The sequence below is a fragment of the Megachile rotundata genome, chromosome 11, assembly GCF_050947335.1.
Source record: "Megachile rotundata isolate GNS110a chromosome 11, iyMegRotu1, whole genome shotgun sequence".
Classification (NCBI taxonomy): Eukaryota; Metazoa; Arthropoda; class Insecta; order Hymenoptera; family Megachilidae; genus Megachile; species Megachile rotundata.
In genome coordinates this window covers 5,446,438-5,462,647 of record NC_134993.1, presented here as the reverse complement: position 1 = coordinate 5,462,647, position 16,210 = coordinate 5,446,438, and positions in this window count along the sequence as shown.

Sequence of the window (16,210 nt, the reverse complement as noted above, 5' to 3'; positions counted from 1 at the left end):
TGATTGTGTGATTGTGATTGTGTGATTGTGATTGTGTGATTGTGATTGTGTGATTGTGATTGTGTAATTGTGATTGTGAGATTGTGATTGTGTGATTGTGATTGTATGATTGTGATTGTGTGATTGTGATTGTGTGATTGTGATTGCGTGATTGTGATTGTGTGATCGTGATTGTGTGATCGTGATTGTGTGATGGTGATTGTGTGATGGTGATTGTGGGATGGTGATTGTGTGATCATGATTGTGTGATAACGATTGTGGGATTGTTATTGTGTGATCGTGATCGTGTGATCGTGACTGTGTGATCGTGATTGTGTGATCGTGATTGTGGGATTGTGACAGTGTGATTGTGTGATTGTGGTTGTGTGAGTGTGATTGTGTGATCGTGATGGTGTGATCGTGATTGTGTGATCGTGATTGTGTGATTGTGATTGTGTGATTGTGATTGTGTGATCGTGATTGTGTGATCGTGATTGTGTGATCGTGATTGTGTGACTGTGTGATTGTCTGATTGTGTTATTGTGATTGTGTGATCGTGATTGTGTGACTGTGTGATTGTCTGATTGTGTTATTGTGATTGTGTGATTGTGATTGTATGATTGTGATTGTGTGATCGTGACTGTGTGGTCGTGATTGTGTGATTGTGATTGTGTGATTGTGATTGAGTGATCGTGATTGTGTGATTGTGATTGTGCGATTGTGATTGTGTGATCGTGACTGTGTGATCGTGATTGTGTGATCGTGATCGAGTGATCGCGACTGTGTGCTTGTGATTGTGTGAACGTGATTGTGTGATCGTGATTGTGTGATCGTGATTGTGTGGTCGAGATTGTGAGATGGTGATTGTGTGATCGTCATTGTGTGGCCTTGATTGTGTGATTGTGATTGTGTGATCGTGATCGTGTGATCGTGATCGTGTGATCGTGATTGTGTGATCGTGATCGTGTGATCGCAACTCTGTGTTTGTGATTGTGTGAACGTGATTGTGTGATCGTGAATGTGTGATCGTGATTGCGTGATCGTGATTGAGTGGTCGTGATTGTGTGATGGTGATTGTGTGATCGTCATTGTGCGACCTTGATTGTGTTATTGTGATTGTGTGATCGTGACTGTGTGATCGTGACTGTGTGGTCGTGATTGTGTGATCGTGATTGTGGTATTGTGACTGTGTGATTGCGTGATTGTGGTTGTGTGATTGTGATTGTGTGACTCTGATTGTGTGATCGTGACTGTGTGATCGTAATTGTGTGATCGTGACTGTGTGATCGTGATTGTGTGATCGTGATGGTGTGATCGCGACTGTGTGTTTGTGATTGTGTGAACGTGATTGTGTGATTGTGATTGAGTGATCGTGATTGTGTGATCGTGATTGTGTGATTGTGATTGTTTGATTGTGATTGTGTGATCGTGATTGTGTGATCGTGATTGTGAGATCGTGATTGTGTGATCGTGATTGTGTGATCGTGATTGTGTGATCGTGATTGTGTGATCGTGATTGTGTGACTGTGTGATTGTCTGATTGTGTTATTGTGATTGTGTGATTGTGATTGTATGATTGTGATTGTGTGATCGTGACTGTGTGGTCGTGATTGTGTGATCGTGATTGTGGGATTGTGACTGTGTGATTGTGTGATTGTGGTTGTGTGATTGTGATTGTGTGACTCTGATTGTGTGATCGTGACTGTGTGATCGTGATTGTGTGATCGTGACTGTGTGATCGTGATTGTGTGATCGTGATCGTGTGATCGCAACTCTGTGTTTGTGATTGTGTGAACGTGATTGTGTGATCGTGATTGTGTGATCGTGAATGTGTGATCGTGATTGTGTGATCGTGATTGAGTGGTCGTGATTGTGTGATGGTGATTGTGTGATCGTCATTGTGCGACCTTGATTGTGTTATTGTGATTGTGTGATTGTGATTGTGTGATTGTGATTGTGTGATCGTGATTGTGTGATCGTGACTGTGTGGTCGTGATTGTGTGATCGTGATTGTGGTATTGTGACTGTGTGATTGTGTGATTGTGGTTGTGTGATTGTGATTGTGTGACTCTGATTGTGTGATCGTGACTGTGTGATCGTAATTGTGTGATCGTGACTGTGTGATCGTGATTGTGTGATCGTGATGGTGTGATCGCGACTGTGTGTTTGTGATTGTGTGAACGTGATTGTGTGATTGTGATTGAGTGATCGTGATTGTGTGATCGTGATTGTGTGATTGTGATTGTGTGATCGTGATTGTGTGATGGTGATTGTGTGATCGTCATTGTGTGACCTTGATTGTGTGATTGTGATTGTGTGGTTTTGATTGTGTGATTGTGATTGTGTGATTGTGATTGTGTGATCGTGATTGTGTGATCGTGATTGTGTGACTGTGTGATTGTCTGATTGTGTTATTGTGATTGTGTGATCGTGATTGTGTGACTGTGTGATTGTCTGATTGTGTTATTGTGATTGTGTGATTGTGATTGTATGATTGTGATTGTGTGATCGTGACTGTGTGGTCGTGATTGTGTGATTGTGATTGTGTGATTGTGATTGATTGATCGTGATTGTGTGATCGTGATTGTGTGATTGTGATTGTGCGATTGTGATTGTGCGATCGTGACTGTGTGATGGTGATTGTGTGATCGTCATTGTGTGGCCTTGATTGTGTGATTGTGATTGTGTGATCGTGATTGTGTGATCGTGATTGTGGGATTGTGACTGTGTGATTGTGTGATTGTGGTTGTGTGATTGTGATTGTGGGATTGTGATTGTGGGATTGTGATTGTGGGATTGTGATTGTGTGATTGTGATTGTGTGATTGTGATTGTGTGATTGTGATTGTGTGATTGTGATTGTGTGATTGTGATTGTGTAATTGTGATTGTGAGATTGTGATTGTGTGATTGTGATTGTATGATTGTGATTGTGTGATTGTGATTGTGTGATTGTGATTGCGTGATTGTGATTGTGTGATCGTGATTGTGTGATCGTGATTGTGTGATGGTGATTGTGTGATGGTGATTGTGGGATGGTGATTGTGTGATCATGATTGTGTGATAACGATTGTGGGATTGTTATTGTGTGATCGTGATCGTGTGATCGTGACTGTGTGATCGTGATTGTGTGATCGTGATTGTGGGATTGTGACAGTGTGATTGTGTGATTGTGGTTGTGTGAGTGTGATTGTGTGATCGTGATGGTGTGATCGTGATCGTGTGATCGTGATCGTGTGATCGTGATCGTGTGATCGCGACTGTGTTTTTGTGATTGTGTGATTGTGATTGAGTGATCGTGATTGTGTGATCGTGATTGTGTGATCGTGATTGTGTGATTGTGATTGTGTGATCGTGATTGTGTGATCGTGATTGTGTGATCGTGATTGTGTGATCGTGATTGTGTGATCGTGATTGTGTGATCGTGATTGTGTGATCGTGATTGTGTGACTGTGTGGTTGTCTGATTGTGTTATTGTGATTGTGTGATTGTGATTGTGTGATCGTGACTGTGTGGTCGTGATTGTGTGATCGTGATTGTGGGATTGTGACTGTGTGATTGTGTGATTGTGGTTGTGTGATTGTGATTGTGTGACTCTGATTGTGTGATCGTGACTGTGTGATCGTGATTGTGTGATCGTGACTGTGTGATCGTGATTGTGTGATCGTGATCGTGTGATCGCAACTCTGTGTTTGTGATTGTGTGAACGTGATTGTGTGATCGTGATTGAGTGGTCGTGATTGTGTGATGGTGATTGTGTGATCGTCATTGTGCGACCTTGATTGTGTTATTGTGATTGTGTGATTGTGATTGTGTGATTGTGATTGTGTGATCGTGATTGTGGGATTGTGACTGTATGATTGTGTGATTGTGGTTGTGTGATTGTGATTGTGTGACTCTGATTGTGTGATCGTGACTGTGTGATCGTGATTGTGATTGTGATTGTGGGATTGTGATTGTGTGATTGTGATTGTGTGATTGTGATTGTGTGATTGTGATTGTGTGATTGTGATTGTGTGATTGTGATTGTGTGATTGTGATTGTGTGATTGTGATTGTGTGATTGTGATTGTGTGATTGTGATTGTGTGATTGTGATTGTGTGATCGTGATTGTGTGATTGTGATTGTGTGATTGTGATTGTGTGATTGTGACTGTGTGATCGTAATTGTGTGATCGTGACTATGTGATCGTGATTGTGTGATCGTGATCGTGTGATCGCGACTGTGTGTTTGTGATTGTGTGAACGTGATTGTGTGATCGTGATTGTGTGATCGTGATTGTGTGATCGTGATTGAGTGGTCGTGATTGTGTGATGGTGATTGTGCGATCGTCATTGTGTGACCTTGATTGTGTGATTGTGGTTGTGTGATGGTGATTGTGTGATCGTGATTGTGTGATCGTGATTGTGTGATCGTGATTGTGTGTTCGCGATTGTGTGATCATGATTGTGTGATCGTGATTGTGTGATTGTGTGATTGTGTGATTGTCTGATTGTGTTATTGCGATTGTGTGATTGCGATTGTGATATTGTGATTGTGAGATTGTGATTGTGTGATTGTGATTGTGTGATTGTGATTGTGTGATCGTGATTGTGTGATCGTGATTGTGGGATTGTGACTGTGTGATTGTGTGATTGTGGTTGTGTGATTGTGATTGTGGGATTGTGATTGTGGGATTGTGATTGTGGGATTGTGATTGTGGGATTGTGATTGTGTGATTGTGATTGTGTGATTGTGATTGTGTGATTGTGATTGTGTGATTGTGATTGTGTGATTGTGATTGTGTAATTGTGATTGTGAGATTGTGATTGTGTGATTGTGATTGTATGATTGTGATTGTGTGATTGTGATTGTGTGATTGTGATTGCGTGATTGTGATTGTCTGATCGTGATTGTGTGATCGTGATTGTGTGATGGTGATTGTGTGATGGTGATTATGGGATGGTGATTGTGTGATCATGATTGTGTGATAACGATTGTGGGATTGTTATTGTGTGATCGTGATCGTGTGATCGTGACTGTGTGATCGTGATTGTGTGATCGTGATTGTGGGATTGTGACAGTGTGATTGTGTGATTGTGGTTGTGTGAGTGTGATTGTGTGATCGTGATGGTGTGATCGTGATTGTGTGATCGTGATTGTGTGATTGTGATTGTGTGATTGTGATTGTGTGATCGTGATTGTGTGATCGTGATTGTGTGATCGTGATTGTGTGACTGTGTGATTGTCTGATTGTGTTATTGTGATTGTGTGATCGTGATTGTGTGACTGTGTGATTGTCTGATTGTGTTATTGTGATTGTGTGATTGTGATTGTATGATTGTGATTGTGTGCTCGTGACTGTGTGGTCGTGATTGTGTGATTGTGATTGTGTGATTGTGATTGAGTGATCGTGATTGTGTGATCGTGATTGTGTGATTGTGATTGTGCGATTGTGATTGTGTGATCGTGACTGTGTGATCGTGATTGTGTGATCGTGATCGAGTGATCGCGACTGTGTGCTTGTGATTGTGTGAACGTGATTGTGTGATCGTGATTGTGTGATCGTGATTGTGTGGTCGAGATTGTGAGATGGTGATTGTGTGATCGTCATTGTGTGGCCTTGATTGTGTGATTGTGATTGTGTGATCGTGATCGTGTGATCGTGATCGTGTGATCGTGATCGTGTGATCGTGATTGTGTGATCGTGATCGTGTGATCGCAACTCTGTGTTTGTGATTGTGTGAACGTGATTGTGTGATCGTGAATGTGTGATCGTGATTGTGTGATCGTGATTGAGTGGTCGTGATTGTGTGATGGTGATTGTGTGATCGTCATTGTGCGACCTTGATTGTGTTATTGTGATTGTGTGATCGTGACTGTGTGATCGTGACTGTGTGGTCGTGATTGTGTGATCGTGATTGTGGTATTGTGACTGTGTGATTGCGTGATTGTGGTTGTGTGATTGTGATTGTGTGACTCTGATTGTGTGATCGTGACTGTGTGATCGTAATTGTGTGATCGTGACTGTGTGATCGTGATTGTGTGATCGTGATGGTGTGATCGCGACTGTGTGTTTGTGATTGTGTGAACGTGATTGTGTGATTGTGATTGAGTGATCGTGATTGTGTGATCGTGATTGTGTGATTGTGATTGTTTGATTGTGATTGTGTGATCGTGATTGTGTGATCGTGATTGTGAGATCGTGATTGTGTGATCGTGATTGTGTGATCGTGATTGTGTGATCGTGATTGTGTGATCGTGATTGTGTGACTGTGTGATTGTCTGATTGTGTTATTGTGATTGTGTGATTGTGATTGTATGATTGTGATTGTGTGATCGTGACTGTGTGGTCGTGATTGTGTGATCGTGATTGTGGGATTGTGACTGTGTGATTGTGTGATTGTGGTTGTGTGATTGTGATTGTGTGACTCTGATTGTGTGATCGTGACTGTGTGATCGTGATTGTGTGATCGTGACTGTGTGATCGTGATTGTGTGATCGTGATCGTGTGATCGCAACTCTGTGTTTGTGATTGTGTGAACGTGATTGTGTGATCGTGATTGTGTGATCGTGAATGTGTGATCGTGATTGTGTGATCGTGATTGAGTGGTCGTGATTGTGTGATGGTGATTGTGTGATCGTCATTGTGCGACCTTGATTGTGTTATTGTGATTGTGTGATTGTGATTGTGTGATTGTGATTGTGTGATCGTGATTGTGTGATCGTGACTGTGTGGTCGTGATTGTGTGATCGTGATTGTGGTATTGTGACTGTGTGATTGTGTGATTGTGGTTGTGTGATTGTGATTGTGTGACTCTGATTGTGTGATCGTGACTGTGTGATCGTAATTGTGTGATCGTGACTGTGTGATCGTGATTGTGTGATCGTGATGGTGTGATCGCGACTGTGTGTTTGTGATTGTGTGAACGTGATTGTGTGATTGTGATTGAGTGATCGTGATTGTGTGATCGTGATTGTGTGATTGTGATTGTGTGATCGTGATTGTGTGATGGTGATTGTGTGATCGTCATTGTGTGACCTTGATTGTGTGATTGTGATTGTGTGGTTTTGATTGTGTGATTGTGATTGTGTGATTGTGATTGTGTGATCGTGATTGTGTGATCGTGATTGTGTGACTGTGTGATTGTCTGATTGTGTTATTGTGATTGTGTGATCGTGATTGTGTGACTGTGTGATTGTCTGATTGTGTTATTGTGATTGTGTGATTGTGATTGTATGATTGTGATTGTGTGATCGTGACTGTGTGGTCGTGATTGTGTGATTGTGATTGTGTGATTGTGATTGATTGATCTTGATTGTGTGATCGTGATTGTGTGATTGTGATTGTGCGATTGTGATTGTGTGATCGTGACTGTGTGATCGTGATTGTGTGATCGTGATCGAGTGATCGCGACTGTGTGCTTGTGATTGTGTGAACGTGATTGTGTGATCGTGATTGTGTGATCGTGATTGTGTGATCGTGATCGTGTGATCGTGATTGTGTGATCGTGATCGTGTGATCGCAACTCTGTGTTTGTGATTGTGTGAACGTGATTGTGTGATCGTGAATGTGTGATCGTGATTGTGTGATCGTGATTGAGTGGTCGTGATTGTGTGATGGTGATTGTGTGATCGTCATTGTGCGACCTTGATTGTGTTATTGTGATTGTGTGATTGTGATTGTGTGATTGTGATTGTGTGATCGTGATTGTGTGATCGTGACTGTGTGGTCGTGATTGTGTGATGGTGATTGTGTGATGGTGATTGTGGGATGGTGATTGTGTGATCATGATTGTGTGATAACGATTGTGGGATTGTTATTGTGTGATCGTGATCGTGTGATCGTGACTGTGTGATCGTGATTGTGTGATCGTGATTGTGGGATTGTGACAGTGTGATTGTGTGATTGTGGTTGTGTGAGTGTGATTGTGTGATCGTGATGGTGTGATCGTGATCGTGTGATCGTGATCGTGTGATCGTGATCGTGTGATCGCGACTGTGTTTTTGTGATTGTGTGATTGTGATTGAGTGATCGTGATTGTGTGATCGTGATTGTGTGATCGTGATTGTGTGATTGTGATTGTGTGATCGTGATTGTGTGATCGTGATTGTGTGATCGTGATTGTGTGATCGTGATTGTGTGATCGTGATTGTGTGATCGTGATTGTGTGATCGTGATTGTGTGACTGTGTGGTTGTCTGATTGTGTTATTGTGATTGTGTGATTGTGATTGTGTGATCGTGACTGTGTGGTCGTGATTGTGTGATCGTGATTGTGGGATTGTGACTGTGTGATTGTGTGATTGTGGTTGTGTGATTGTGATTGTGTGACTCTGATTGTGTGATCGTGACTGTGTGATCGTGATTGTGTGATCGTGACTGTGTGATCGTGATTGTGTGATCGTGATCGTGTGATCGCAACTCTGTGTTTGTGATTGTGTGAACGTGATTGTGTGATCGTGATTGAGTGGTCGTGATTGTGTGATGGTGATTGTGTGATCGTCATTGTGCGACCTTGATTGTGTTATTGTGATTGTGTGATTGTGATTGTGTGATTGTGATTGTGTGATCGTGATTGTGGGATTGTGACTGTATGATTGTGTGATTGTGGTTGTGTGATTGTGATTGTGTGACTCTGATTGTGTGATCGTGACTGTGTGATCGTGATTGTGATTGTGATTGTGGGATTGTGATTGTGTGATTGTGATTGTGTGATTGTGATTGTGTGATTGTGATTGTGTGATTGTGATTGTGTGATTGTGATTGTGTGATTGTGATTGTGTGATTGTGATTGTGTGATTGTGATTGTGTGATTGTGATTGTGTGATTGTGATTGTGTGATCGTGATTGTGTGATTGTGATTGTGTGATTGTGATTGTGTGATTGTGACTGTGTGATCGTAATTGTGTGATCGTGACTATGTGATCGTGATTGTGTGATCGTGATCGTGTGATCGCGACTGTGTGTTTGTGATTGTGTGAACGTGATTGTGTGATCGTGATTGTGTGATCGTGATTGTGTGATCGTGATTGAGTGGTCGTGATTGTGTGATGGTGATTGTGCGATCGTCATTGTGTGACCTTGATTGTGTGATTGTGATTGTGTGATGGTGATTGTGTGATCGTGATTGTGTGATCGTGATTGTGTGATCGTGATTGTGTGTTCGCGATTGTGTGATCATGATTGTGTGATCGTGATTGTGTGATTGTGTGATTGTGTGATTGTCTGATTGTGTTATTGCGATTGTGTGATTGCGATTGTGATATTGTGATTGTGAGATTGTGATTGTGTGATTGTGATTGTGTGATTGTGATTGTGTGATCGTGATTGTGTGATCGTGATTGTGGGATTGTGACTGTGTGATTGTGTGATTGTGGTTGTGTGATTGTGATTGTGGGATTGTGATTGTGGGATTGTGATTGTGGGATTGTGATTGTGGGATTGTGATTGTGTGATTGTGATTGTGTGATTGTGATTGTGTGATTGTGATTGTGTGATTGTGATTGTGTGATTGTGATTGTGTAATTGTGATTGTGAGATTGTGATTGTGTGATTGTGATTGTATGATTGTGATTGTGTGATTGTGATTGTGTGATTGTGATTGCGTGATTGTGATTGTCTGATCGTGATTGTGTGATCGTGATTGTGTGATGGTGATTGTGTGATGGTGATTATGGGATGGTGATTGTGTGATCATGATTGTGTGATAACGATTGTGGGATTGTTATTGTGTGATCGTGATCGTGTGATCGTGACTGTGTGATCGTGATTGTGTGATCGTGATTGTGGGATTGTGACAGTGTGATTGTGTGATTGTGGTTGTGTGAGTGTGATTGTGTGATCGTGATGGTGTGATCGTGATTGTGTGATCGTGATTGTGTGATTGTGATTGTGTGATTGTGATTGTGTGATCGTGATTGTGTGATCGTGATTGTGTGATCGTGATTGTGTGACTGTGTGATTGTCTGATTGTGTTATTGTGATTGTGTGATCGTGATTGTGTGACTGTGTGATTGTCTGATTGTGTTATTGTGATTGTGTGATTGTGATTGTATGATTGTGATTGTGTGCTCGTGACTGTGTGGTCGTGATTGTGTGATTGTGATTGTGTGATTGTGATTGAGTGATCGTGATTGTGTGATCGTGATTGTGTGATTGTGATTGTGCGATTGTGATTGTGTGATCGTGACTGTGTGATCGTGATTGTGTGATCGTGATCGAGTGATCGCGACTGTGTGCTTGTGATTGTGTGAACGTGATTGTGTGATCGTGATTGTGTGATCGTGATTGTGTGGTCGAGATTGTGAGATGGTGATTGTGTGATCGTCATTGTGTGGCCTTGATTGTGTGATTGTGATTGTGTGATCGTGATCGTGTGATCGTGATCGTGTGATCGTGATCGTGTGATCGTGATTGTGTGATCGTGATCGTGTGATCGCAACTCTGTGTTTGTGATTGTGTGAACGTGATTGTGTGATCGTGAATGTGTGATCGTGATTGTGTGATCGTGATTGAGTGGTCGTGATTGTGTGATGGTGATTGTGTGATCGTCATTGTGCGACCTTGATTGTGTTATTGTGATTGTGTGATCGTGACTGTGTGATCGTGACTGTGTGGTCGTGATTGTGTGATCGTGATTGTGGTATTGTGACTGTGTGATTGCGTGATTGTGGTTGTGTGATTGTGATTGTGTGACTCTGATTGTGTGATCGTGACTGTGTGATCGTAATTGTGTGATCGTGACTGTGTGATCGTGATTGTGTGATCGTGATGGTGTGATCGCGACTGTGTGTTTGTGATTGTGTGAACGTGATTGTGTGATTGTGATTGAGTGATCGTGATTGTGTGATCGTGATTGTGTGATTGTGATTGTTTGATTGTGATTGTGTGATCGTGATTGTGTGATCGTGATTGTGAGATCGTGATTGTGTGATCGTGATTGTGTGATCGTGATTGTGTGATCGTGATTGTGTGATCGTGATTGTGTGACTGTGTGATTGTCTGATTGTGTTATTGTGATTGTGTGATTGTGATTGTATGATTGTGATTGTGTGATCGTGACTGTGTGGTCGTGATTGTGTGATCGTGATTGTGGGATTGTGACTGTGTGATTGTGTGATTGTGGTTGTGTGATTGTGATTGTGTGACTCTGATTGTGTGATCGTGACTGTGTGATCGTGATTGTGTGATCGTGACTGTGTGATCGTGATTGTGTGATCGTGATCGTGTGATCGCAACTCTGTGTTTGTGATTGTGTGAACGTGATTGTGTGATCGTGATTGTGTGATCGTGAATGTGTGATCGTGATTGTGTGATCGTGATTGAGTGGTCGTGATTGTGTGATGGTGATTGTGTGATCGTCATTGTGCGACCTTGATTGTGTTATTGTGATTGTGTGATTGTGATTGTGTGATTGTGATTGTGTGATCGTGATTGTGTGATCGTGACTGTGTGGTCGTGATTGTGTGATCGTGATTGTGGTATTGTGACTGTGTGATTGTGTGATTGTGGTTGTGTGATTGTGATTGTGTGACTCTGATTGTGTGATCGTGACTGTGTGATCGTAATTGTGTGATCGTGACTGTGTGATCGTGATTGTGTGATCGTGATGGTGTGATCGCGACTGTGTGTTTGTGATTGTGTGAACGTGATTGTGTGATTGTGATTGAGTGATCGTGATTGTGTGATCGTGATTGTGTGATTGTGATTGTGTGATCGTGATTGTGTGATGGTGATTGTGTGATCGTCATTGTGTGACCTTGATTGTGTGATTGTGATTGTGTGGTTTTGATTGTGTGATTGTGATTGTGTGATTGTGATTGTGTGATCGTGATTGTGTGATCGTGATTGTGTGACTGTGTGATTGTCTGATTGTGTTATTGTGATTGTGTGATCGTGATTGTGTGACTGTGTGATTGTCTGATTGTGTTATTGTGATTGTGTGATTGTGATTGTATGATTGTGATTGTGTGATCGTGACTGTGTGGTCGTGATTGTGTGATTGTGATTGTGTGATTGTGATTGATTGATCTTGATTGTGTGATCGTGATTGTGTGATTGTGATTGTGCGATTGTGATTGTGTGATCGTGACTGTGTGATCGTGATTGTGTGATCGTGATCGAGTGATCGCGACTGTGTGCTTGTGATTGTGTGAACGTGATTGTGTGATCGTGATTGTGTGATCGTGATTGTGTGGACGAGATTGTGTGATGGTGATTGTGTGAGCGTCATTGTGTGGCCTTGATTGTGTGATTGTGATTGTGTGATCGTGATCGTGTGATCGTGATCGTGTGATCGTGATTGTGTGATCGTGATCGTGTGATCGCAACTCTGTGTTTGTGATTGTGTGAACGTGATTGTGTGATCGTGAATGTGTGATCGTGATTGTGTGATCGTGATTGAGTGGTCGTGATTGTGTGATGGTGATTGTGTGATCGTCATTGTGCGACCTTGATTGTGTTATTGTGATTGTGTGATTGTGATTGTGTGATTGTGATTGTGTGATCGTGATTGTGTGATCGTGACTGTGTGGTCGTGATTGTGTGATCGTGATTGTGGTATTGTGACTGTGTGATTGTGTGATTGTGGTTGTGTGATTGTGATTGTGTGACTCTGATTGTGTGATCGTGACTGTGTGATCGTAATTGTGTGATCGTGACTGTGTGATCGTGATTGTGTGATCGTGATGGTGTGATCGCGACTGTGTGTTTGTGATTGTGTGAACGTGATTGTGTGATTGTGATTGAGTGATCGTGTTTGTGTGATCGTCATTGTGTGACCTTGATTGTGTGATTGTGATTGTGTGGTTTTGATTGTGTGATTGTGATTGTGTGATTGTGATTGTGTGATTGTGATTGTGTGATTGTGATTGTGTGATCGTGACTGTGTGGTCGTGATTGTGTGACCGTGATTGCGTGGCCGTGATTGTGTGACAGTGACTGTGTGACCGTGATTGTGTGACCGTGATTGTGTGTTCGTGATTGTGTGTTCGTGTTGTGTGACGATGATTGTGTGACCGCGATTGTGTGATCGCGATTTTGTGACCGTGATTGCGTGACCACGATTGTGTGGCCGTGATTGCGTGACGACGATTGTGTGACCGTGATTGCGTGACCGTGATTGCGCGACCACGATTGTGTGACCGTGATTGCGTGACCGTGATTGCGTGACCGTGATTGCGCGACCGTGATTGCGCGACCGTGATTGTGTAACAGTGACTGTGTGACCGTGATTGTGTGGCCGTGATTGTGTGGCCGTTATAGTGTGACCGTGATTGTGTGACCGTGATTGTGTGTTCGTGATTGTGTGTTCCAGTTGTGTGACCATGATTGTGTGAGCGTGATTTTGTGACCGTGATTTAATGACCGTGATTGTGTGGCCGTGATTGTGTGACCGTGATTGCGTGATCGCCATTGTGAGATCGCGATTGCGTGATCGTGATTGTGTGATCGTGATTGTGTGATTGTGTGATTTTGATTGTGTGATTGTGATTGTGTGATTGCGATTGTGTGATTGTGATTTTGTGATTGTGATTGTGATTGTGATTGTGATTGTGATTGTGATTGTGATTGTGATTGTGATTGTGATTGTGATTGTGATTGTGATTGTGTGATCGTGATTGTGTGACTGTGTGATTGTCTGATTGTGTTATTGTGATTGTGATTGTGTGATCGTGATTGTGTGATTGTGATTGTGTGATTGTGATTGTGTGATCGTGATTGTGTGATCGTGATTGTGTGATCGTGATCGTGTGATCGTGATCGTGTGATCGTGATCGTGTGATCGCGACTGTGTTTTTGTGATTGTGTGATTGTGATTGAGTGATCGTGATTGTGTGATCGTGATTGTGTGATTGTGATTGTGTGATTGTGATTGTGTGATCGTGATTGTGTGATCGTGATTGTGTGATCGTGATTGTGTGATCGTGATTGTGTGATCGTGATTGTGTGATCGTGATTGTGTGATCGTGATTGTGTGATCGTGATTGTGTGACTGTGTGATTGTCTGATTGTGTTATTCTGATTGTGTGATTGTGATTGTATGATTGTGATTGTGTGATCGTGATTGCGTGATCGTGATTGTGTGATCGTGATCGTGTGATCGTGATCGTGTGATCGCGGCTGTGTTTTTGTGATTGTGTGATTGTGATTGAGTGATCGTGATTGTGTGATCGTGATTGTGTGATGGTGATTGTGTGATTGTGATTGTGTGATCGTGATTGTGTGATCGTGATTGTGTGATCGTGATTGTGTGACTGTGTGATTGTCTGATTGTGTTATTGTGATTGTGTGATTGTGATTGTATGATTGTGATTGTGTGATCGTGACTGTGTGGTCGTGATTGTGTGATTGTGATTGTGTGATTGTGATTGAGTGATCGTGATTGTGTGATCGTGATTGTGTGATCGTGATTGTGTGATTGTGATTGTGCGATTGTGATTGTGTGATCGTGACTGTGTGATCGTGATTGTGTGATCGTGATCGAGTGATCGCGACTGTGTGCTTGTGATTGTGTGAACGTGATTGTGTGATCGTGATTGTGTGATCGTCATTGTGTGGCCTTGATTGTGTGATTGTGATTGTGTGATCGTGATCGTGTGATCGTGATCGTGTGGTCGTGATTGTGTGATCGTGATCGTGTGATCGCAACTCTGTGTTTGTGATTGTGTGAACGTGATTGTGTGATCGTGAATGTGTGATCGTGATTGTGTGATCGTGATTGAGTGGTCGTGATTGTGTGATGGTGATTGTGTGATCGTCATTGTGCGACCTTGATTGTGTTATTGTGATTGTGTGATTGTGATTGTGTGATTGTGATTATGTGATCGTGACTGTGTGATCGTGACTGTGTGGTCGTGATTGTGTGATCGTGATTGTGGTATTGTGACTGTGTGATTGTGTGATTGTGGTTGTGTGATTGTGATTGTGTGACTCTGATTGTGTGATCGTGACTGTGTGATCGTAATTGTGTGATCGTGACTGTGTGATCGTGATTGTGTGATCGTGATGGTGTGATCGCGACTGTGTGTTTGTGATTGTGTGAACGTGATTGTGTGATTGTGATTGAGTGATCGTGATTGTGTGATCGTGATTGTGTGATTGTGATTGTTTGATTGTGATTGTGTGATCGTGATTGTGTGATCGTGATTGTGTGATCGTGATTGTGTGATCGTGATTGTGTGATCGTGATTGTGTGATCGTGATTGTGTGACTGTGTGATTGTCTGATTGTGTTATTGTGATTGTGTGATTGTGATTGTATGATTGTGATTGTGTGATCGTGACTGTGTGGTCGTGATTGTGTGATCGTGATTGTGGGATTGTGACTGTGTGATTGTGTGATTGTGGTTGTGTGATTGTGATTGTGTGACTCTGATTGTGTGATCGTGACTGTGTGATCGTAATTGTGTGATCGTGACTGTGTGATCGTGATTGTGTGATCGTGATCGTGTGATCGCAACTCTGTGTTTGTGATTGTGTGAACGTGATTGTGTGATCGTGATTGTGTGATCGTGAATGTGTGATCGTGATTGTGTGATCGTGATTGAGTGGTCGTGATTGTGTGATGGTGATTGTGTGATCGTCATTGTGCGACCTTGATTGTGTTATTGTGATTGTGTGATTGTGATTGTGTGATTGTGATTGTGTGATCGTGATTGTGTGATCGTGACTGTGTGGTCGTGATTGTGTGATCGTGATTGTGGTATTGTGACTGTGTGATTGTGTGATTGTGGTTGTGTGATTGTGATTGTGTGACTCTGATTGTGTGATCGTGACTGTGTGATCGTAATTGTGTGATCGTGACTGTGTGATCGTGATTGTGTGATCGTGATGGTGTGATCGCGACTGTGTGTTTGTGATTGTGTGAACGTGATTGTGTGATTGTGATTGAGTGATCGTGATTATGTGATCGTGATTGTGTGATTGTGATTGTGTGATCGTGATTGTGTGATGGTGATTGTGTGATCGTCATTGTGTGACCTTGATTGTGTGATTGTGATTGTGTGGTTTTGATTGTGTGATTGTGATTGTGTGATTGTGATTGTGTGATCGTGATTGTGTGATCGTGATTGTGTGACTGTGTGATTGTCTGATTGTGTTATTGTGATTGTGTGATCGTGATTGTGTGACTGTGTGATTGTCTGATTGTGTTATTGTGATTGTGTGATTGTGATTGTATGATTGTGATTGTTTGATCGTGACTGTGTGGTCGTGATTGTGTGATTGTGATTGTGTGATTGTGATTGATTGAT